The sequence below is a fragment of the Pan troglodytes genome, chromosome Y (assembly GCF_028858775.2).
Source record: "Pan troglodytes isolate AG18354 chromosome Y, NHGRI_mPanTro3-v2.0_pri, whole genome shotgun sequence".
Lineage (NCBI taxonomy): Eukaryota > Metazoa > Chordata > Mammalia > Primates > Hominidae > Pan > Pan troglodytes.
In genome coordinates this window covers 5,219,262-5,243,711 of record NC_072422.2, presented here as the reverse complement: position 1 = coordinate 5,243,711, position 24,450 = coordinate 5,219,262, and the positions used below count along the sequence as shown (strand labels likewise).

Below are 24,450 nucleotides of genomic sequence, written 5' to 3'. Positions count from 1 at the left end.
GTACCCTGGATGCAGCAGGTAAGAGTCCTGCCCAAGTGCTCTGCCCGCTTTTCCTTTCAGGCTTCTGTATCAGCTGTTTTTCCCCTGTAGAATGTGCCCCTGACAGCCACCCCATAACCCTACCCAATTTGTCTTTACGTGTCTGACCATCAAGGCTCTTCTGGGTCATATTTAATTCATGCTGATATTTCCCCTTCCTCCCCTCTTTAGTCCTCACTATTTTTGCTTTGGTTATGTTATGCTGTATTCTGTAAGGCTTTAAAAAAAATTTTATGGTGGCAGGGGAGAATGTTTTATAATTATACTTTGTGCTTTTTATCTTCCACTCAATAAATCCTTGGTAAATATTTGTTTTATTGGATGGATGAGCCTATTCTAGCTATATTGTGCTTGAAAAAAAATCTTAACTGCCTTGTAAGTTAACTGCTAAGAATTTGTCAAAAGTGCAGACATAACATCAAGAACTTGTCATGGATAGTACAAAAAGGTCTCTAAGGGCTTGATGGAAGCCTGTAAATTGACTTCCTATGAAAGAGAGTGTAAGAAGTGAAAATGTAAAGCATGGGTGGAGAGCCAGAGTGATGAAGCCAGGGTCCCTTTCTCCAGATCCTTTGTAACACTGTTATGTGATCTCTTCTAGAAGATCGTTCTGAAAGATAATGCCAACTCGGAACCTAGGAAACCATCCAATGGGTTTCTGCAGCTTAGGTGTTTCAAATCCTCATCAGCACGTTTGTTTTCTCTGCCTCAGTTTGCTTACAATGATGTTCTCAGTAGCTACAATTGCTGTCTGTCTTTGAATACTTAAGCATTTTTTTTAGATGACAGGGATAAATGTGCATTTTTATTTTACTGAGTGTTAGAATTTTTACTCTGCTTTTGTGGGCTCTAGGTTAGCTACTTGGTTGTTGTAAAATGATTAGCAGGGAAAGCTCTGTGTGTGTGTCTGTGTGTGTGTGTGTGTGTTTTAAGTTTCTTTTGTTGTCAGAGGACTTAGAATTTTATTTTATATGGTAATTCTTTCAATTTACTTTATTCTCCACCCCACATTTATTGAACAGCAAAGTATGAAAGTAATGTGTCCCATAAGCAGCCTTCAGAAGAATTACAACTGCTGTATATCTGAAATTCTTTATTTTTATTTTTTATTTTTTATTTTGAGATGGAGTCTCACTATATCACCCAGGCCAGAGTACAGTGGTGCAATCTTGGCTCACTGGAACCTCTGCTTCCCAGATTCAAGCAATTCTCCTGCCTCAGCCTCCTGAGTAGCTGGGATTACAGGCACCTGCCACCGCACCTGGCTAATTTTTGTAGCTTTAGTAGAGACAGGTTTCACCATGTTGGCCAGGCTGGTCTTGAATTCCTGACCTCGTGATCTGCCTGCCTCAGCCTCCCAAAGTGCTGAGATTACAGGTGTGAGCTACCGCACCTGGCTGAACTTTCAAGAAGAAGTTTGTGCATCAGTTTTCAAAAAATTATGATATCAAAAGATAGCTGTGCCCTACATTTGGAAAGATACAAAAACTGAACATACTGGCAGGCAGTTTTGCTTGCTGGTGCTTGAGATAGAGGCACACATTGGTCTCAGTGGAATTATGGAGAAAAATAGATAAAGTTATTTCTAAATAAGACCAAAAAATCCTTTTCTTAAGCAGTGACAGGTAAAGAGGTTGTCTTGACTAACCTTCAATTGTGTTGCCCTTGCTTGAGACAGTTTTATGGTGGGATGGTAGTGGTGATAAACTTGCTGGAAATTTGTCTGCTTATAGTAACCTTTGTGGTAGCTGTCACAGACAACTTCATCCTCACAGGCCTTGAAATTAGTATAAAACTAACAGAATGGAGGAGAAACAAAGGACCTGAATAATTAGATGCTTAGATAATTGTTCTGTGTTTTCATAACTGGTGAAAAAGAGCAGTATTAGAAGCACTTACACATTCTATGTAAGGAACACTGCCTGAATTTATATTGCGCTTTTGAGCACCATTAACTGTTTAAAAACAATATTTAAAAAATATTGTAGGTAATATTTTAAAGACAAACAGAAAATTTCTATTTTCAAGATGGATCTAAAACTTATCAAAATTACAAAATTTAAAACATGTGATTGAAAAATATTAATGCATAGGTTTAAATATTGGTCATTTTAAATGTCCTTCAAAATAGATTGTCTCTTAAATATTAAACTGAACAAACTTTGAACATGTTGTAGAGTTTGTGCCGAAGGTTAAATTTCCTGGGGTGATGGATATTTTGTAATATGGACAACAAAACCTTCTTATTTTAAGAAATTTAGAAAACTTTTAGGCAAAACTAGAAAATATTACCTATGTAATTATACCACTCAGCAGGTGCCACTGTCAGAAATTTGTATCTTTCCAGTCATCTGCTCTTTTCTCCTGTGCTTGTATATGTTTCCTCTCCCTTAAAAGTCAGATATTTGTTTGTAATCTGCTTTTTCACTCAACAGTATTGTAGATCCATGTTATAACTTACTCCTCTACATTGCCTTCAGTTATTGTGTGCTTTCTGTTGGATGACTGTACCATGTAGTCAGTCATGTTTTCTGGTACTGAATACATACGGGTATGTGTGTGTGTGCGTGCGCTTGTGTGTGCATATTTTTTTGTAACTTAACTAATGCTTTAGACATGAGTAGGTAGACCTAAATCCTTGAAACCTTCCACGTGGTGACTTTCAGTTCTCATTGCTGAATTTGTTTCCAGAGATGGAAGAAATTATATTTTATGGGAACTTTTTTTCTTTTTTTTTTTTTTTTTGAGTTGAAGTCTTGTTCTTGTTGCCCAGGCTGGAGTGCAATGGCGTGATCTCATTGCAACCTCCACCTCCTGGGTTCAAGCAATTCTCCTGCCTCAGCCTCCCGAGTAGCTGAGATTATAGGTGCATGCCACCATGCCTGGCTAATTTTTGTATTTTTAGTAGAGACGGAGTTTCACCATGTTGGCCAGGCTGGTCTTGAACTCCTGACCTCAGGTGATTTGCCCACTTCAGCCTCCCAAAGTGTTGGGAATACAGGTGTGAGCCACTGTGCCCAGCCTTTTTTTTCATCTCAGTACCAGCTTTTATTTATCAGATTGGTAAAAATGTTAGAAAGTGTGCAATGAAATGGGCATTCTTACAGTCATGGCAAAAAATATAATTATCTTTGACTTTCTAGAAAGTAGTTTGGCTTTCTAGAAACTTGTTTGAATTCTCCCTGTTTAGGCAGGATGAATTCTCACTACCACAAGGTGGCCAACCTTGTCTCTGTGATTCCATCTCTCCCAGAAAGAGAGGTCTAGTCTCAGGGAAAACCCAGATTTGTTTGGCTTAGCCCACCTGACAGCTAATCACTGGACATGGGGTGGGCTGGTAGAATCCTTTGGTCAGGCTTTGTGTTGAGAGAGAGGTGGAAAGATGGGAGGGAGGTAGCAAAACTTGCCTCAGTGGAACTATGTAAGTTAATATAGAATGGCAAAGGGATGTTTCTTCCAAGGAAGAGATTCTAGGTAAGGAAGAAAGTGGAGGGGAAGGCAGCAGTTCTCCAAGTTTTTGGGTCAGTATTCCTTTACACTCTTAAAAATACATTGAGGGCCCAAGGAGCTTTGGTTTATGTAGGGTATATCTATTGGTATTTATCACTAGAAATTAAATCAGAAATATTTAAAATATTCTTTAAAAGCTCACCACATATTGTTATAAATGCTTTTATGAAAAGAAAATTTCTAAACCCAAAGTAGTACAATCTTACATCTTTTGCAAATTTTTTTTGATGTTTGATATGTCATTTGCATGATGTTTGACATGTCATTAGCAAATTGATATGTCAGTTTGCTTCTGCATTCAATTTATTGTGTGATATTTTCTTGAAAAAATGTGAACAAAGGCCAATCTCATACAGATAACCATTTTAGATCATTGTGGATATATATATATTTTTTGAGATGAGGTCTTGCCCTGTTGCCCAGGCTGGAAGGTAGTGGTGTGATCACAGCTCACTGCAGCCTCAGTCTCCGGGGACTCAGGTGATCCTCCCACCTCAGCCTCCAGAGTAGCTGGGACTACAGGTGTGTACCACCACACTTGGCTAACTTTTTGTATTTTTTGTAGAGACAGGGTTTTGCCATGTTGCCTAGGCTTCTTTTTTGATACTCCATCAAATCTTGGTTTTTCTTGAACTTTGGATCTTCCACCCTTGCATGATATTACAACATCGTGCATTGGTCACTTATAAAATAGTGGTTCACTAAGATCTTCTACATATTGATACATTTGATTGTACAGTATCAAAATACATTCATCAATACCACCATCAATCAAATCAGAATACTTTTGGAAAGTGATGGTGGACATAAGTTTTCTAAAATTCTAATTTTTTCTTCAAAAGCTTGAATTTTATTAGTAATTTTGTTATTGAATTTTATTATAGCCTGTCTGTTGTTTTCCTTGAAATGACAGAATCTCATTTTTTGAAAAAATATCTGCCAGAAATGCAAGTTAAAACAACATTTTTTGTCAGTCAGCCTTTCAAGTAAAAATGGTATTCCGTTAAAGTGGTTAATTCACTTCATGACTTAGTCACTCAAATGTTTTTTTCTCAGGCAGCCTGTAGGAATGCTCATGTATACTTCCCATTTCATCACTTGAAATATTAAAAAGATATATTCAATGATTTAGATATAGTAAAATATTCACTGATTCATCATAGACATTCTTTTTTCTTTTTAATTTTTGAGATAGGGACTTGTTCTGTCACTGAGGCTGGAGTGCAGTAGCGTGATCACAGCTCACTGCAGCCTCAACTTTCTTGGTTCAGCCAATCCTCCTGCCTCAGCCTTCCAAGACGCTGGGACTACAGGCATGCAGCCACTGTGTTCAGCTAATTTTTGTATTTTTTGTAGAGATGAGGTTTCACCAGGTTGCCCATGCAGGTCTTGAACTCCCAGGCTCAAATGATCCCCCTGCCTGGGCCTTCCAAACTGCTGGAATTATAGACATGAGCCAAAATTCCCAACCTTAGCATAGACATTCTTAAATGAAACTGACCTTTTGTTGCCCTTCCTTTTTATTTTTATTTCTGGAGACGGAGTTTTGCTCTGTTGCCCAGTCTGGAGTTACATAGGTGCAATTTCAGCTCAAGGCAACCTCTGCCTCCCAGGTTCAAGTGATTCTCCTGCCTCAGCCTCCTAAGTATTTGGGAATACAGGCATGCACCACCACACTGAGCTAATTTTTGTATTTTTAGTAGAGATGCGGTTTCACCATGTTGGCCAAGCTGGTCTCAAACTCCTGACCTTAGGTGAACCGTCTACCTCAGCCTCCCAAAGCACTGGGATTACAGAAGTAGGCCACCATGCCCCACCTGCCCTTCCTTTTTAAATCTTTCCTGTGCATAGTGAAGAATACCATGACTACTAGTAGTTTGGTGTTACTGCCTTTGTTTGTGCTAAAGTACCAACATTTTTACCCACCATTGTATTTGCATACTTACAGCAAATGTCACCATGTTAGTATTCCTGTCAAAATAGTTTGGACTTGGGGGTCTGAGGGCCTCACTTTGGGAACCATTGAAAAAGGTACTTAGATGTACTAGATATCATATCTTTTCATCTACAAGGTTTTTAAAAACTTGATTTCAGTTAATTTTTTTTTGTAATTTTTAAAATATGGTTTTGAGGGGTTTCAGTCCAGAGCAACAACACATATTTTATTTTGCTTATGCTGAAGTTTACTAGACAAATACTAACCTAACAGAATGAAGTCCTAAATCTAATTGCAATTTCCTTAGCCAAAAGAAAAAAAAAAACACAAAATTAAAAGCGTAAAAATAGTCCATATGGTGTATTCTCAGTGTATGCTGAAGAATTTATAGAAGAAAATGCAATACTCAGTAAGTGGTGTTCTTTAAGAATAGGATTGGCTGGGTGCGGTGGCTCATACCTGTAATCCCAACACTTTGGAAGGCTGAGGTGGGGGGATCATCTGAGATTAGGGGTTCGAGACCAGCCTGACCAACATGGAGAAACCCTGTCTCTACTAAAAATACAAAATTAGTGGGGCATGATGGCACATGCCTGCCTGTAATCCCAGCTACTCAGGAATGCTGAGTCAGGAGAATTGCTTGAACCCGGGAGGTGGAGGTTGTGATGAGCTGAGATCGTGCCACTGCACTCCAGCCTGGGCAACAAGAGCAAAATTCGGTCTCAAAAAAAAAAGAAAAAAAAGAAAAAAAGAAAGAAAAAAAAGAATAGAAGTAATTCTGAAGAGCTTCTTTTAGCCTGTAAAGAGATTTGGAACACAGTAAGAGAGGAATGAGAAGAATGAGAATAGTAAAATAAACCATTATTGAAGAGATATACTGTTAATGATGTCCTCCATCAATACAACTTGTTTTTCTTTTTTTTGTTTGTTTGTTTTTTTGTTTTTTGAGATGGAGTCTTGCTCTATCGCCAGCCTGGAGTGCAGTGGACATCTCAGCCCACTGAAACCTCTGCCTCCCAGGTTCAAGTGATTCCCCTGCCTCAGCCTCCTGAGTAGCTGGGACTAAAGGCATCCGCCAGTGCGCCTAGCTAATTTTTTTTTGTATTTTTTTAGTAGAGATGGGGTTTCTCTGTGTTAGCCAGGACGGTCTCAATCTCCTGTCCTCGTGATGCGCCCACCTCGGCCTCCCAAAGTGCTGAGATTAGAGGCACGAGCCACCATGCCCGGCCCATCTTGTTTTTCTTAAAAAGGAACCTTCAGTAAATATTTGGTTTCTGTGGCTTCAGCTTTAATTCAGATTACAGTTTTCAAAGCAGTGTTGCCTAAAGTTGTTTGTGCAAAATTGTTTTCTGTGACTTGAACCTAGTTATTCTGAAGCTAATATATAAGAATAATGGTTTTTCCCCAATTTATAATAGAGAACAGTACAAAGTAACAGTGGGAATGTCTGTTAGTTGGTGAAAGCACATAATGCATAGTTCATTAGCTTTTTTAAAAAATCACATGTAATTGTGTTACAAAAATATATGTATACTAATGGCATTTACTTGGGATTACTTGGTTTGTGTGATAGAATAAACTATTAGAATTTTATGGTGTTTGAGTTAGTTATCTATTGCTCTGTAACAAATTTAGCAGCTTAAAATAACAAACATTATCTCAGTTTCTGTGGGTCAGGATTCTGTCCAGTTTACCTTGGGTTCACTGGCTTGGCCTCTCACCAGGCAGTGAAGATGCTGGTGGCGGCTGTGATCATCTCAAGGCAGGATAGGGAGAGAATCTGTCTCCAAGCTCAGGTTGGCAGGATTCATCTCAGAGGCTGCTGGACTAGGCCTCTGTTTCTAGATGGCTATTGGTCAGAGGCCTTTTACAATACCTTGTCATGTGGGCCCCTCCATAGGGCACCTCATCACATGGCAACTGGCTTCCATCAGAGGGAGCAATGGAAAGAGCAGGAGAAGGGTGACCAAGGCAGGCATCGTAGTCTCTTCGTAGCCTCACCTCAGAAGTGATGTTACTTTTGCTGTATTCTCTTTGTTAGAAGTGAGTCACTAGGTCCAGGAGTGGAATTTTACAAGGGTGTGAATGGCAGGAGGTGAGGGTGATCAGGGCCATTTAGAGGCTGCCTACCATTCTTGAAGAAAATTGTTGACTTCTATGAGCTGTAGCAGCAGTCAGTGCTATGCAAGGAGAATGGCTGTCTCAGAAGTCCAGCTCCTCACATGGGTTTTAATGTGTTGCCTTTTCCCCCATACATTTTGTTTCAATCCATGGTCATCTTGCCATTTAGTGGTGTGATTTAATTGCATATTTGGGTTAGTCTGTATGTAAACATTTAACATAGGTGTCTCTGGGTTAAACAGGAATCCTATTCATCTTCTTCACCGATATGGTCTGTGGACTCTGATGAGCCAAATCTGACATCAGTTATGGAACGTCTAGAAGATACTAAGGACAACAGCAGTTTGGTGAGGAAAGAAACCAAGCTATTTTCTCTTTTTCTCATGAACATTATATTTAGAAATTAAATGTTAAGTGATAATATAATATAAAACCATGATTAAAAACTATAATCTTAGAGGAATTAAAGTCTGGATATTTTAAGTCCTCCAAATCTTATTTACTACCTGGTTTCTCTTTATTATTTCCCACATGTATAATCTTAGTTTAGATTAGCAATTCGGGATCTCTTTTTCCCTGAATTCTAACCATTAAGCCAAGCAAGCATTTTGGGTGGAGACCACTAGCCAAGGTGGGAAGTAGAAAGAAGACCAAGGTGGAAGTGAAGGGAGAGATGGGGAGAATGAACCAGAACTAGTGGGAGGGAATTGCCTTTTCTTTCAAGGGTCTGTAAGTCTGCAGTAAAAGTCAAAGGTATTCAAATAGGAAGTTTTGTTTTTGTCTTTAGTATATAAAGAAGCATAACTTTCCATTTTGCAAAAACTTTAGAAACCTGTTTTCTTGATTATAAAACTTATAAGCAACCATTATTGAGAAGATTAGTAAAATATTAAAAAAAATAAAAATCTCACATAATTTCTCTAATATAACCACTGTTAACATTATAGCTAGTTTCTATCAGTATGTATTGCTTCTTTGTTATCAAAGTACTTATACCCTTACAGATATGTTTAAGTAGTTGAGGTCATATTCTATAAATATCTGTAAATAGCTGGGTGCTGTGGCTCACACCTGTAATCCCAGCACTTTGGGAGGCCGAGGCAGGCAGATCACAAGGTCAGGAGTTTGAGACCAGCCTGGCCAATATGGTGAAACCTCATCTCTACTAAAAATACAAAAATTAGCCAAATGTGGTGGCAGGTGACTGTAGTCCCAGCTACTCGGCAGGCTGAGGCAGGAGAATTGCTTGAACCCAGGTGGCAGAGGTTTCAGTGAGTCGAGATTGCGCCACTGCACTCCAGCCTGGGCAACAGAGCAAGACTCCATCTAAATAAATAAATTATATATATACACACACACACACCCTCATATATATATATACACATATGTCTGTGTATATAGACACACACACACACACACATACACCTACACGTGGCCGATTGCCTTGCCTCTAGCACTGGGAATCAGTCACCGTGCTGTCCTTGTGGAGTCTTGTGGCCCAACAAGAGGAAGCTCTCCCCTGACATTGCCCCACCAAAGTGCGCCACTTCCAGTGAGCCTCCCTGTCATGCCCGGCCTGTAGACAGCCAGCCCCCGCCATCTCTCCCACCCCTCACCAAGCATGGGGGTGCTGTGTAGGCAGCTGTGTGGCCTGACAGTCTCTACCAGTCCTGCTGTCCCTTGGCTGAGAATCAAACCCATTTCTGGATGACAGGGAATGTGTCCTCTGCTGGCTGTGTTCTCTGTGGAGCTCAGGGGAGGGAGAAGACCAAGCCATTTCTAGGGTGCTGTCAGGACCGATGAAAAGGTCACACCCTTTCCAAGAGACACTTTTCCTGGAAAGCCTCTGGAGCTTAGCTGGCTCTTATCCTGTGATAAGCCAGAGGCTCTGCAGGGTGAGGGAGCAGAAACCCTCTTCACCCCACCCAACGGGGACCTGTTACCTCTGCCAGTCTCTCACTTGGCCTTGCTGCTGTCCTCTGAGACTGCCTATTCCTCCCTCTCTGTGACTCTACACCACCATCACCTCCTCCAGGAAGTCCTCTGGATTGACTCCTAGCTTATTACATCTTTATTGTGCAGACCCTCTCCATTCAAAGCCCCTCTTCAACTGCCCCCCACCCTCCGCCCCACCACCTCCAAGACAGAGATTCTGGGTTCCTGCAACTGCAGCCCCTCAGAGAGTGTATGAGGGGCAGAAAAAGGAGATCAGGAAATGAGGGAAGCAGTGCTGTCAGAGTTTCCAAAGCCCTGGCCAGCAAGGCCTCAGAGGCCTCTGTTGGGGTGGGGGCCTCCCTGGCTATGCGCTCCAGCAGCAAAAGGCAGCCTCTGTGAGCTTCTCCCGCTCAGCCCTACAGGAAGCAGGAGGGCCTAGCCTCAATGGACTGATTCAGACCCCAGCGCTCCAGAAAGTACCTCTGCTTCCTGCCACCATTCCACTCTGGCCAAACAGCCTCTACTCTCTTCTGCTGGGAGGGGGCCGCAGGCAGGTGGTTCAGTGGTTAGGGCCAACCATCTACTTCAGTTCCTGTCTGGCCCAGATCCCTGATGTTGACCATGCCTTAGTGGGTGTATGTATACCTTTAGTGCAAGGGTGGTGTGATGGTTAATACTGAGTGTCAACTTGATTCGGTTGAAGGCTGCAAAGTATTGATCTCCTGGGTGTGTCTGTGAGGGCGTTGTAAAAGGAGATTAACATTTGAGCCAGTGGGCTGGGGAAGGCAGACCCACCCTTAATACTGGTGGGCACCATCTTTCTAATCAGTTGCTAGTGAATATAAAGCAGGCAGAAAAATGTGAAAAGGCAAGACTGGCCTAGCCTCCCAGCCTACGTCTTTCTCTCACACTGGACACTTGCTGCCCTCTAGCATCGGACTCCAAGTTCTTCAGTTTTGAGACTCAAATTGTCTCTCCTTGCACCTCAAACTTGCAGACAGCCTATTGTGGGACCTTGTGATTGTGTAAGTTAATACTTGATAAACTCCCCTTTATATATCCATATATCTATATTTATATCTATATCTGTCTATATCTCCTATTAGTTCTGTCCCTCTAGGGAACCCTGACTAACACAGGTGGGTAGGCACAGGGAGATGTGCCCCCTTCCCTGTGGGTGCTGGGTAGGTAAATGTTTAGCAATGGGCTTTCTTGGGGAGAGGGAACCCTGATTTTCAGTATTTGCCTCTTTTCCTGGTATAAATATTCCCACTGTGGGCAGTATCACATGGCTCTCAAAATTCCTGAAAATTCAACAGTTGGCTCCTGGCCACTGCTGTGAGCCGTTCCAGCTGGTGACTGTGGTGGCTCCATCCTGCAGGGCCATGTGTCCCCACCCCTTGTGCTATGGCCTCCCTCACTTTAGTCTGCTGTGTTTTGCTCTTAGGAATCAATGTCTTTGCAGATAAGGCACACCAGTAGGCCACCACCTGCAGTTCCCTGGTCTGTCTCTTGCTGGCACCAAGCTGTGCTGTGCCTGCTGAGACTGCTGGGCCACCCCCACGCAGATGGTCTGCGAGGCTTGCTTGATTCCCTTAGCTTCCCAGCCAAGGTGCTGGTGTTGCCAGCAGTGCTGGCAGGAGGAGGGGATAACTAGAGGGGATTTAACTCAACCTGAGGGGCTCTTACAGGATCTTTCCTTGATATCCCTCCAGGTGGGGCTGGCTGCCCTTAAGGCATAGAAACCTCCAACTCCTCCAATGGCTGAAGCTACTTCCTCGAGCAGATGGCAGCTGGCTCAGGCTGGCTAGGGACCAGTGCATGTGAGATCGGTGCTGGATCACCCCATCAAGGCCATCAGCCTGTGCTTGTTCTTGGGGTTTGAGGGAAACCCAACAGGGATGAATCACGGTTTTTAACCTGTGTTTGTCTGCCCCCCCAGCCCTGGACATCTGCAGGCAAAGTCAAAGTTATATCTGGCTCTTGTCACCACAAAAGGCATAGACCAGAAATTATGGCAGTGGGTTGGAAGTCAGGGAGGCTAATTTGGGGAAACTGCCTGGAGGAAGCAGCAACTCAAAAGAGGAGGAGTCCCAGTGTGGGACAGAACGGGCCTTGCATAAGAACCACTAACCCCAGGCAAGCCCAGACATGGCCTTCTGCCTGGGGAGGCCCTCTTTGGCCTGCCCAGCAGACCCTCAGCCCCTCCTAGGCCCTGTCTTCAGCCTCAGACTGAGTGGCGGCCTGGGGAAGTTGGGAGCTCAGCTGTTCTCATCCCTGGTTCCTTGGCCAAGGTGGAAACAATGGGGCCGGATCCGACTGCCCAGTGGGGACTGTGAATAGCTCTCTAGCAGGAAGCAACAGCAGGGGTAATGGAGGAAGTGTGGGCCCACTTTGGTTTGACACTGCATATGGTCCCCATCTGGCCTCAGAGCCTTTACTCCTTGGCAAACTCAGGCCAATAAGCTCCAGCCCCCACCCTCAATGGCAGCTGGAAGAATGGCCTGAGGGAGAAGTGGGGATAGGTGGGCCACACTGACATCACCCCCAGATCCCAGCCGTGGCCCCAGCCAATGCATGGAGGCGAGGCATGGCACGGCAGGTGCTGCACAGGAGCCCAAGCACAAGGGCACTTAGGAGAAGGAATCTGAGCAGGGATCAATCTGGCCTGGGGGTGATTCTCCAGAAACTCCATTCCTCAGGGCTGTGACCACCAAGCCAGGTGATCAGACCAGTGATGTTTCCCTTTCAGCCAGGTCGGGGAGCCAGACCTGGGAGGGAGACTCCCCTGGGGCCCAGGGGATGCAAGTCAGAGCTGGCAGAGGCCTCTGGCTCCAGGAACCTCCAAGGAGGAGACCTGAGTTGCTGCAAATTTCTGGGTCTGACCTCCTGCAAAGTCAAGGTCTGGGCTGGACACAAGGTGAGGCTGTGCCTTCTGGTGCCAGGACCAAGGAAATGTGGGGATCTGGGCAGTGCTCAGAGGCAGCATCATATAGCAGAACCATGAGGGTGCACCAGCACGGACCCCTTTCTGCAACCCACCCATCCCTCCCTGCAGCACCTCACCTCCTCCAGGCAAGAATCTGAGCCTTGACCACAGCTCCCTCTCTCATACAGCTTCGTTCTTTGGTGAGAACCACCTGGAGGTGACTGTGGCCGTGGCTCTGACTGACATAGACCTGTAGCTGCGGTTCTCCATGTCCCAACCCGAAACCCTCCTTCTCCTGGCAGCAGGCCCAGCTGACCACCTCTTGCTGCAGCTCTACTCTAGACACCTGCAGGTGAGTGAGGGCGAGATTCCTTGTCTAGCTTTGAGTGAACCCCAGCTGGCTGTGTGACCTTGTGTAAGTCACCTTTCTTGGGGTCTCAAGTTCTCCACTGTGGGATGGGCAGCAGCAGCTCAGAAATGGTAAATCCTTCATGAACTGGCTCTGCTCACCAGCTCCCTCCAACCATGTTTCCCACCACAAGCCCTCACTGGCCTTTGTGCTCTGACTGCACTGAACTGCTTTCAGTTCCTGGCCATCTTATGGTCACTTGCTGCCAGGCCTTTGGTCATCACACTCCTCCTGCCAGGTGTGTGCCCCACCCATTCCCTGCACCTGCCTAACTCTAGCCTCTCCTTGAAGTTTCAGTGTGGGCATCCCCTCCTCCTGGGCAAGGCCCCCTCCTGGGCCCCCATGACCCCTGTGCATCCCGGTGGCACTGCACCAATTTCTCTGCAGCACCACTGTCTGTCCATGACAGTAACAGCACCAGTACTGCCTCAGCTTCATTTTTCCATTTCATCCTCCAAGACACCACAAGCTTTATTATCAAGGAGTCTTGTGGCTCCTTCTTGAGTCTTCCCCAATCCCATAAAGAGTTTAAGAACCCAGGGTCTTAGTGCAAATTTGGGGCAGGCTGGGTGCAGTGGCTCATGCCTATAATCCCACCACTTTGGGAGACCAAGGTGGGAAGATCACTTGAGCCTAGGAGTTCAAGACTGGCCTGAGCCACACAATGAGACCTCATATCTATTTTAGAAAGAAAAAAAAATTAACAAATTTGGGGCAGCCATCTCCTTCCACACCCCAGTGGGAAGAGGACTAGGGCTTGGTCAGTCTGCTGCTGTCATTGCTGCTCACTGCCACAAGTGTCACTGTTGAACACCTATGTGGTACAGTCTGGCCCTGATGGCGGTTGAGCTCTGTGGGTACAGTGGTGCCACATCCCTACAGAGATGCACCATACCAGGACTCCAAGATCATGGTTCTTAGTGTTCTGGTTCTGCAGTTCCCGTACTCTGCCATCACCTATTCTAGCATCTGGGAGCACCACACCAGAGCCATTTCTTGTGTCAATGTCATGGTGACAGAACTATGTCCTTCATCTCTCCTTGAGATCTTCCTCCACCACAGGACAGGGAGCTTTTTTTTTTCAGAACACAGAGCATCTGCCTGGGTTCCCTATCCCTGAACAGTTAGCCTGGCTTCCTTCAGTGACCTCAAGAAACTTTGCCAAACTTAGGGGGGCTGATCAAGGGATTCTCAGTTACCCATTATTCCCGGGGTGAAATCTAGATTCCAAGACAATATTTCTGGTGCTTCTCTCTCAAGGAAAGAGGAGGAGAATTTAAAAATACAGGTTGGGTTTCTAGAAGAGCATCTTGCTATATGTCAGTTCATTGTGGGCAAGGACCACATCTGATTCACATCAGGGTCCCCAGAGCCCATCCAGGCCTGGCCCAGAGTTTCCTTTGGTGAGTGTTTGGAGGATGAATAAAGAGATGGCATGTCCCTAGCCCGGCCTGGGTGGCAGACCCAGCTCTTGGGCTTCCTCTTGCCAAGTCCACCCTTGGGGAAGCGTGCCCTGTACCCTCCAGGCTAGAGGCTTCCCCTGATCCCTTCGGCCCCTACCCCGCTAGGTGCACTCATGCCCCACCCGGGGTCTCCAGGTGAGTAGGGGCTGAATGCGGCCAAAGAGGCTGCTGGACGGGCGTGGCCGGGATGGAAATGGGACTGGATTCCAGAGCATCAGACCTGGCCACCTCCATCCAAGGCACTGGGACCATGGGTGCTGGAGCCATGTGTGGCCAAGGGCTGGCGGAGCCTGCCCCCCAGGGAGCACTGACTCCTGGAAGTGGTCGTTTTTGAGGGGGCTGTGGGGCTTGTCCCACCTGCCCCCTTCTGTCCAGTACGTGCATGGTACTTCCATCTATTTTCACTCTTGGCAGCTGCCACACTTTGCATTTCTCTTCCTTTCTTCTTCTCACTGTCCTCCATCCTCCATTCCGTCCAACTCCTATCCCAGCCCCTGGCGAGCCTACCTCAGGTCTGAGAGTCTGGGTGTGTGGATTTCCTTCAGCTACCCGGATGTCCCCACTTCCAAGTCCTGACTCCTTTGAGCCATCCCAGGGGGTGTCCTGCCACTAGACCACAGGAGTAGAGGCCAGGCTGTGACTGTGTGGCCAGCAAGGTGTGTGATGTGTGCAGGTGCAAGCACACGACTGTGAGAGTGTAAGAATGGCACCCAGGCCTCAGCTAGGACAGAAGCAGCTGGGGAAGGAGCCTGGGGGCCACAGGCAATCTGATTTTTTCTCCACACCCAGACCCCTCCCCCTCTATCCCTAACCCTGTCTAAACTAATGGGGTAGTGGTAGCTGCAAGGGCAGGGATGAGAGTGGCTGAAGACTACTTCACTCTCAAAGATTTATAAGGAAAATGGTTCTACCGTATCCTTTGGCTTGGCCTGGTTGACCCATGACCCTCTTTCAAGAACATTCACTCTGATTTCCAGTGTGCCCTGTTTCCACTGGCCATGTTCTCTAAGGAAGAACAATAGCATCTGTTTTTGTTTCCAAATGGCTGGACAGTGGGGCTGTAGGTCCAGCGCCCATACACAAAAATGAAGCAGGGACTGGGGCTTGCCCTATGACGTGCTGATGACCAAGTTAGATGGGTAGAGGCAAGCTGCATAGTATTGGGCAAGATCACTGGACTGGGAGTCCAGAGATGCTGCTTCACCCTGTGGCTTTAAGCAAGTCCCTTTCCCTCCCAGAGCCTCAGCATCCCTTCTATGAAATGATGACGTTCTGCCTTTCTCCTAGGATGGCTGTGGGGATCAAGGGAGACAGTGGCCATAGGGATACTATGTTAACTGCAGATGTGGCTGTAGGAGCACTTTGCTAACTGCCAACATGAGTTCAGACTCTTCAGGCTATTTGGCACCCAGGTCTATGGTGAGGTGTGACATATGGGATGTAAAGTTTGATGCCTGCTCTGACTCCAGTCTTGCTAACACACACGAAACCTTTGGCAAATCATGACCCTGCCTTGGGGAAAAGGGCAGTCTGGGAGAGTTTCTTCAAGGCAGCCTGGCTTCAATGCAGTCTGGGGCATGACTGAGATAGGCATATGTTGTGAGGAACTGGAGGGTAACTGGGTAAAGAGCTGCAGTGTGGGCAGAGGTGTAGTGTGGGTCACATTGAGGATAGCCACTGGCCAAAGCAGGGAACAGAGACAGAATGAGGAAGAGCTCTGTGGGGAAGGTGGGGCACAGGGTGGAGAACCTTCAAAGTCCAAAGAGTATGACTTGTTGGGATTCAATGCTGTAGGCAGTAGGGAGCCATGGAAGGCTCTTAGGTGGAGAAATGACAGCTGGACATTAGTGAGCAAGCCCTGTCTCCCTGAGCAGCATGGTGGTCCTCTGAGCACACCAGGCATGAGTGTGCAGGGAGCTGGTGCAAATGCCTCTGTGTGGGTAAGCATCTGTGTTGTGACTCTGCCTATGCACGTGCTTCAGTGTGCCAAGTGGCTGCATGCCCCAGATCCATGCGGCACATGCCGGCCGGTGAGGGTGCTGGGCACCGGGAGGTGGTGGGGAAGGTGGCGTATACGTGTTGTTTGTGGGCATGTGTTAGAGTGTGCATGCAGGCCATGGGGCCTCACAGCATGTGTGTGCACACTCCGGCATGTGCTTGTGTGTCCCCCACCCCCAGGCCTGCCCCTTCCTTCTGGAGCTGCAGACTTGCTTTTTCCTTTTTCTGTCCTTGTGCTGCTGGCTGTCTCACTTCCCTCCTTGTGAGCCATGGGACTCAGTGCCACTGCTCAAGGTCTCCATGGCTGAGCCTGGGGGCTCCATGCCCAACCTGGCAGACATGGAACCATCAGAGAGGGCACAGAGCTCATGGTTTATGGTGTAGGGGCTGGGAGCTTGGAGGGGGTTGTGTGGGGGGCTGGACTCAGGTGGCCAGAGACCTGGGAACATCATACTGGGCACGCTGTACCTGTCGTGCAGTCTGAGTCATGCTGCCAGGGCAGGGATCCAGCTGCCAGCCTGGGAGTGCCAAGAGCCAAATCCACTGCAGATTAGGGGTGGTAGTCAGGGTCCCACGTCCTCTATCTGTCAGCAATCCAGTGGTGATCTAGGATAAAAGCCTGAGAGTCCTATACACACGGTCATCCCACAACACACTTCATAGGCCATGGAAGGACACACAGCCCCCTTCCCTCCTTCCCAGGTACCATGATAGCTGCTAGCATGCGACTGAAGGCAGGGTCCCTGGCCCCTGCTGAAGCACTACTGCTGGTCAGCAGGCTCACACACCTTGGCCTGTTGCTTCTAGGGGTCACCTGTGCTATTCAGCCAAGGGGACCACAGTGCATGCTGGCCCAGCTGAGCTCCGCCTAGAGAGCTCACTTCCCTTCCCTGCCACGGAGTCTTCCTCTTCTGCTTTTCCCAGCAGGAGGGGCCCAGCCTCACCTATGCAACCTTCAGCCCTCCACCAACCAGTTGAGGCTCCCCTGTTAGACTTAGAAGTCTATGGCCAATGGCATCAAGCTACCTGCCCTTCCTGCCTTCCCCAGGGTTCCTCAGAAGACCCTGGGCTTTCAGATGGCCCAGAGGGGCCTCTGGTACTCACTCCAGCCAGCCATCCCTTATAGCTTCACCATTTTGGTTCAAGCAGTGTTCCTTCTGTCAGGCTTGGTGGCTGTTGGGTGGGGCTCCCCAAGCAAGAGGTGGCCCTGGGCCAGTGGGTTGGAAGATGGTGACCAGAGAGGAGGGAACCCTGAGGAGGTTGAGCATTGGTCTGAACTGTGGGTGGACTGCCTGGGTGCTGTGACAGCACCCTCCCTGTCCTCTCCTGGTGCAGCCTCCATGCTATCAGTGAGGCTCACCTCACAAAGATCTTCAGAGAGAGGGAGGGGAGTGGGAATCTGAGCACAGTGCGAGCCTCCCCGGTTCCTGCCTGCCTACCCCGCCTGAGGGCTCTACTCACCACCCTGCTTGTCAGCACACCCAAGCTCCTGGGCGATTGGGGCTCCTAGATCGGGCTTATCAGCAATGTTCTGGACAATGGTCAGAATTTGCCATGCCGCTCGTTGTGGTCGCCCACAAGCTGCAACACCTGCCCCTGCAGCTCCAGCAGGTTCACCTGGAGGAAGGGGTGTTAGCTGCCATGCCGGTGCCAGCACCCACATTCACTCCCACCCCCACAGAGATGTTGCACACCCTACCTTCATCTCCTCCTGGTCCTGGGCCAGCCTGACGATGTCCTCCTCTCCCAGTGCTGCGTCTTTGGCACTGCCCCCTGGCTGATGTACTTTCCTGCAGGAGGACACGGCTCAGATGCTGGGGCCCCTCGGATGGCCCTGCAGCTCCCCCTGCCATGCCCTGGCCTCTCGTTTACTCATGGTGTCTGTCTGTCCTGAGAGGTGGACGAATTGAAGCTCTAGTTTCTCCACCGGCTCCTTCAGGTCCACCTTCTCCTTCCATAAAGTTGCTGTGGAGCCAAAATAATGGGGTCATATGTCAGGAGTCACCTGCCTTGTCCCGACCCCACCCTTGTTGGCCCATGCCAGGACTACTCACCTGCAGCTTCTCCATGGCCTCCTGCAGGGCCCAGTGGGTGTCCCCACACACTGATTCACCCCCAGTCTCTGGGGCTGGGGCCGCTGCCTCTGGCTTTTTCTGGGACGAGGCCACTGGGTGAGCCAGGGGCTGGCAGCACACGCTTTGCTCCTCCTGGGCACTGGCTCCAGCGGAGTTGAAAAATGCCACCTGAAGACAAGAGGTGAGTATTTTTGTAGGGGTATACACATAACAACCAGGGCAGGGAGATGGAGCACAGCCCCTTCCTTTCGGGCCTCACAGAGTGCACCTGTTGGTCACAGGTGAAATGGTGTCTGACCACTGGCTCCCAGAAGGAGAGAAAGTCCACAGAAGTCAGAAGGCAGGGAAACCAAGAACATAAGGGGGTTTTGGAGGGACTACAGAGGAAGGTGGCAAAGTAGGGGCAGGGAAAGTCAGGCTCACCATGGCCTCCCGGCTCTCCGGGTCCCCTGGGATGTTCAGCATGGGCCGAGGTGCCTGCTCCTCATTGTCCAGATGTCCTCCTCCATATCCTGTGGGGGGTGGCCAGAGGGGTCCTCAGACAACCCAACAAGGGAGGTACAGTGGGCCCATCTCTGCCCCCACACTCACTGTGTAACCTTGCGCCAGCCCCTCCCCAGAGGGAATGCGCTGTTCTTTATTTTTAAGAACCAAAATCTTGCTATATTGCCCAGGCACAGTCCCACTACCGACTGGTGCAGGAATTCTGACCTGCTCCCTTTCTGACCTGGGCCAGTTCTCCCATCCTTAGGCAACCCGATAGCCCCGTTCCCAGGAGGTCACCATACTGATACCGAACTTAGTACGGACACCCGGTTGGCATAATGACCAGCTGTCTTAAAGGTCTCTTCCAACTCCTCAATCCTACGCTGCTAACAGTCCCCCTTTCCTCCTGGGGCTCTCTCCTCTTCCTCTGAGTGGTCTCCCATACCTTCCCCAGGGAGAACCATGAGGCTCAACTGGGCTTTAGCTGCTGTTTCTGCTGCATGGTAGCTTCCAGGTTCTCCTAAGGGGCAAGGAAAGAGGGTGAGAAGGTACAGAGGTTGCCAGGTTGTCCCTCTTGGAGCCCTGTCCTCAACAACTCCCTCCCCTGGGTCTCCTGCAACTTTTGGCAGGCCATCTTAGCCACTGCTTTGCCCTGAGCTTCCTCCTGCTGCAGCTGGTCCATGAGCCAGGTCTGCAGCAGTAACTGCCTGTGCAGCGCCTCCTTCTCAGAGGCCAGCTGCTGATAAGCAGCCACCTGCTACTAAGCGACCACGAACTGCTGCAGGTGACACAGGTACTGGTCTTGCTGCTGCTGTGGACTCTGAGCCTCTTGGCTCTTCAGCTTCATGTGCAGGAAGACCCTGGGCATGAGGGCATGTGGTGGCTGGCTTCCAGATTCCTGGCCCATTAATAGGGTAGCAAGGACACTGTGGGGCTCTGTGGCCTGCTCAGTCCCCTGGCCCCTTGCTCCAGGCCTACGAGACTGCCTCCTTTGCCTAGAACCCCATGCCTCCTTCCACAGCCTCAAATCTCATGTCCTTTTTCCCAGCATTTAAACTGTAGGCAACAGACTGGTGGAAAAGCAGGGGGAGCCAACCACCATCTGCTAAGTGTGGCACATACCTAATGTTTCCAGGTATCATCTCATTTAATCCTCAGCACCTCCACAAGGAAAAGGCTAACTTCCTTTTGAAGTTAAACAGAGACTTAGAGATGCAAAGTAGTTGAATTATGACCAGTGGAACCGAGGCCGCAATCCACTTTCAATCTAAGGAGTCTTGTTTTTCTGTTTTGTTTTGTTTTGAGACAGTGTCACTCTGTGTCTCAGGCTAGAATGCAGTGGTGAAATCTCAGCTCACTGCAATCTTCACCTCCCGGGCTCAAGTGATTCTGGTGTCTCAGCCTCCTGAGTAGCTGGGATTACAGGCATGCACCACCAGGCCCGACTAATTATTATTATTTTTTTTTAATTTTAGTAGAGATGAGGTTTTGCCATGTTGGCCACGCTGATCTCAAATTCCTGACCAAAAGTGATTGTCCCACCTCAGCCTCCCAAAGTGCTGGGATTACAGGCGTGAGCCACCACACCCCACCAAGGAGCCTCTTATACCACTGTCTCTTCCTCTGTGATTGGAGGGCTCCATGCCTCTAGCTGGGATGATGATGTCCAGACCTGGGAGGAGCCCAGGGCTACCCACCTCTAAACGTCACAGGGCCGGAAGCAGAAACAGGCATAGGACTGCCCTGGAGGGTGCTGGGGTCACCTGCCCTCAGGCTGCAGCTGCCTCTGGCCTGGCACATCCCCTTCCCAGAGGCTGGTGACTGCCTCCCAGCCATTATTGGATGGGTCAGAGGTTACCGTCTCTTTCAGCTCACGAAGCTTCAGCTCCTTTACTTGCCACTCCAACTGCAGCGCACTCTTGTTCTCATTATTCTGGACAGAGAGAAGCAATCAGTGGCCACCCACTAAAACTGGAGACCCCAGAACTTGGTGTCTGCCTCCCATGGCACCAGGAAGGGTGGAGGCAGGTTAGAAAAATCATCCCCTCTCCCACAGCCATCAGAGCAGGGCTCTGGCTCACAGGTGCCTTTAGAAGTACCATTTCATGTGAAGGCTACAATGCCCCATTTTACAGGTGGGGAAACAAAGGCCTTGAGGGCTAGGGAAGAGGGCAGCCTCCCCAGGTGGGGCAACGCACCAGCTCCTCGAAGCTGCTGTGGGGCTTGGCCCGCTGCTTGTAGAGGGCTTCCCACTCCAGCTCCAGCATCCTCTCCAGCTCCCGCAGAGTCTCCTGCTGCCACAGCCTCTCATCTTGCTCCTGAAGCCTCTCCTATTCCAGCAGCTCCTCCCCCTTGTCCAGCAGCCTCTCCTGTTCCTGCAGCCTCTCCTCCTGTCTCCTGTTCAGGAGACTCAACATCTGATTGTTTTCCACCTCGGCCTGGAGCTGTCTTCCCACACTCTCCAGCTCCTTCTTTAGGTGGTTGGTCTCATCTTGTAGCTGCTCCACCTCAGAGGGCCGTGCTGGGGGCTCTGAGGCCAGGGGTTCAGCTGAGAAAGGAAGCAGACAACAAGGGCCTCTGGATTCTCAAAAAAAAAAAAAATCCTCCCTTTGGTGGACAGCTCCTCCTCTCAGGCTTCCCAAACTTGGCCTCACTGCTAATGACTCCTCACACCCGGATGGCAGCCAATCTTCCAAGTCACTTTCAGATAGAGAGCACTGTGGGTGGCTGACAATGGGCACTCCTCCCTCTTTACTGATGCGGACACTGAGGCTCATGGAGATGACAAGACTTGCCATCTCCTGGCACAGACCTCTTTCCCTCTGCCTCAAAGCCCTTCAATCCACCCTCCTCCCTGGGGCATTCTAAGTCACCCTCACAGCCCTCTGATGCCAATCCTGCTCCTAGGTCATGCCAGTCCCATCTTACCCATCTGGTTTTTGAGTTTGAAAAAGTTCCTCCCAAGCTTCTGTACCCAATGTATCTCATGCTGCTTCCCCTCTTTCAATGTGTGAACCTGCCCAAAGCACAGAGGGGAAAGGGCCCAGGAGAGGGGCTGCTGAACCTCTAGAGACAGAGTTTGAGAAAGTCTCACCCCCCTTCTGCCACCTTGTGATTGAGAAAGGTGCATTCATTCAACAAACATTTACTGAGCACGTACAGTTCTTCATAGCAGAGATATAAGACAGCAGAGGACAGACAGGAGCCCTTGGCCCTGAGGTTTCCATTCTAGGGGCCTTTAAATCTCAGAGCTAACAGTGACCTTTGATACTCTCTACCTCCTCCAGAAACACGAGCCTAAGGAGGAGCGATGGCTTGTCCAGACCCAAAAAGCAAATTAGGGACTGAGGCAGGGCAGAAATACGGGCCTCTGACAACCAGTCAGGCTAGTGCTTCCCTGAGAGATGACAACCCCAGGGCATGTGTGGCAACAACTAGAGCAGGGGTGTCTGGAGAAGAGAGAGTCAGCAAAAAGGGCAGTGCATAAGAGCCATGCTGCATGTTCTGTGCTCTGGGGTCCCTCCAGGTGAGACCTGGGTGCCCCAGCTCCCCATTTGCCCTTGGCATCAGGAGCTCCTAGCCCCTTTCTTCAGGGCCCCAAGGGGAAACTGGAGTCCAGGATTCACAGGCTGGAATCAAGGGACCCCACTGGACTCTTACCAGTGAATTGATGTTTTCACTGAGTTGACTGATTATTGCAGAGCTTGAATCCAGGGCTACTGCTAGTTCTTGGTACTGGCTCTGAGGTGCATGCAGAGAGGAGGAGTTGGAGGAAGATTGTGGGGAGGGGTAGAGAGAACAATCATTAGGGCTGGTGGGGGGTGTGGGTTGTCTCAGCTGGCAGAGGGGCAACAAGCCCCTGCTGTGGGAGGAGGTTGGAGGGCTGGCCTGCAGGGTCACTGCACCTCAGCCCAGGGCCTCTTACCTCCAGATCCTCCAGGGTAGCAGATGATGCATGGCCCTCCCCGTAGATACCTGTTGCTGACTGCAAGAGATGAGAGTGCACATGGAGATGTTCTGTCCCCCCTCACTGTCTAAGCCCTCTGACTTCCTTTCTTCCCCATCAACTGGCAAAAGCTTCTTTTCTGCCTATCTTGGACCCTTTGTCCCATAACTCCTTTGTGCCAACTTCTCTCATGGTTCTTATCTCCCCACCATCCCACCCTGGGGCCCTTTCAGTGACTCCTAAAGGGACAGCCTGATGGCAAGTGTCTCTTCTCATTACCTGGCTTCCCCTTGAGACTGGGAATGAGGAAAATCAAACAACGACCATTTCCTGGGTGTCCTGGGTGTTTGCAGCAGGCCATGTACTAAGGATTCATATATAAGCAACAATAACAAATCTCATTTAAACTTCACAAATGGAAGTGAAAAATACCACCTCTATTATGCAGATGTGAAAAGAGAGACCCAAAGACCTCAAGCAACTTGCCCTAAATCATGTGCTAATCAATCCCTAATCAATCTTTAGCAGACGGAGAGGCAGGATTCAAACCCAGAATTCTTAACCAGTACCAAATAGTCCACCTACAATCTTAAAAATTACCCTCTACTGCCCCTTAGGTCCCCTGTCCCCAGGACCCTGGCCAGCCAAGACTCACATCCCCAGGTGAGTGGTAACCACCAGAAGTGGCTGTGTCAGGGCTACTGCCATTGAATTTCTTTTTCCTGTTAGCTCCTTTTGCAATGCCAGGGCTCTTCCTCTGCCAATATTCTTTTAACTGTGGGAAAGAAGAGCAGCAACACTCATGAGAACAATCAGCCCCTACAGCCACATCCTCCTTTACAGTTTTGACAAAATACTCTTATATACCATCTGGTTTAATGCCACCAACAACTGTACAAGGTGTTGTCACAATCATTTAGTGACTGAGAGGGATTGATATCATGGATAGAAAAAAAAAAAAGAAGGAAAGAAAAAGGCAATACTGGAACTTAAACTCAGTCCTCTGACTCCAAGCTCTGGGGTTTTGCCATGAATCAGCAGCTTCCAGGGACCAAAACCAGGGGCAGAGGTAGAAAAGTAAACATGAAGCAGGCAGGAACTGTAGGCCATGTGGTTTAGAGTCATACATCCTCACTGGCCTGCTAGCGTGAAGAAGCGCACCAGTACCTCTCACACTTTCATATCAATGTGTCCTCATGGCAGAAGGCAGCTTTTCTATTAAATCCGGGAATTTATCAGAAAGAGGACAACCCAAGCCTCATTTCAGAGCGAAGTCTGGTATACGCTTGGAAACCTATGTGTCTATCATCCCTAAGGACATTAATGTTTATTAAACTCTCAATAAACATTAATGTTCTTGGGGATGATAGACACATAGGTTTCCAAGCGTATATCAGACTTCTCTCTCAAATGAGGCAAAAGCAATGGCAACAAAAGCCAAAATTGACAAATGGGATCTAATTAAATGAAAGAGCTTCAGCACAGCAAAAGAAACTACCATCAGAGTGAACAGGCAACCTACAAAATGGGAGAAAATTTTTGCAACCTACTCATCTGACAAAGGGCTAATATCCAGACTCTACAATGAACTCAAACAAATTTA

General features: G+C 48.3%; 1 pseudogene; it reads right to left on the bottom strand.

Moving 5' to 3' along the window:
• Positions 1 to 17,882: 17,882 nt before the first annotated feature.
• Positions 17,883 to 23,957, bottom strand: LOC744052 (golgin subfamily A member 6-like protein 9; annotated as a pseudogene).
• Between the last annotated feature and the right edge of the window lie 493 nt (positions 23,958 to 24,450).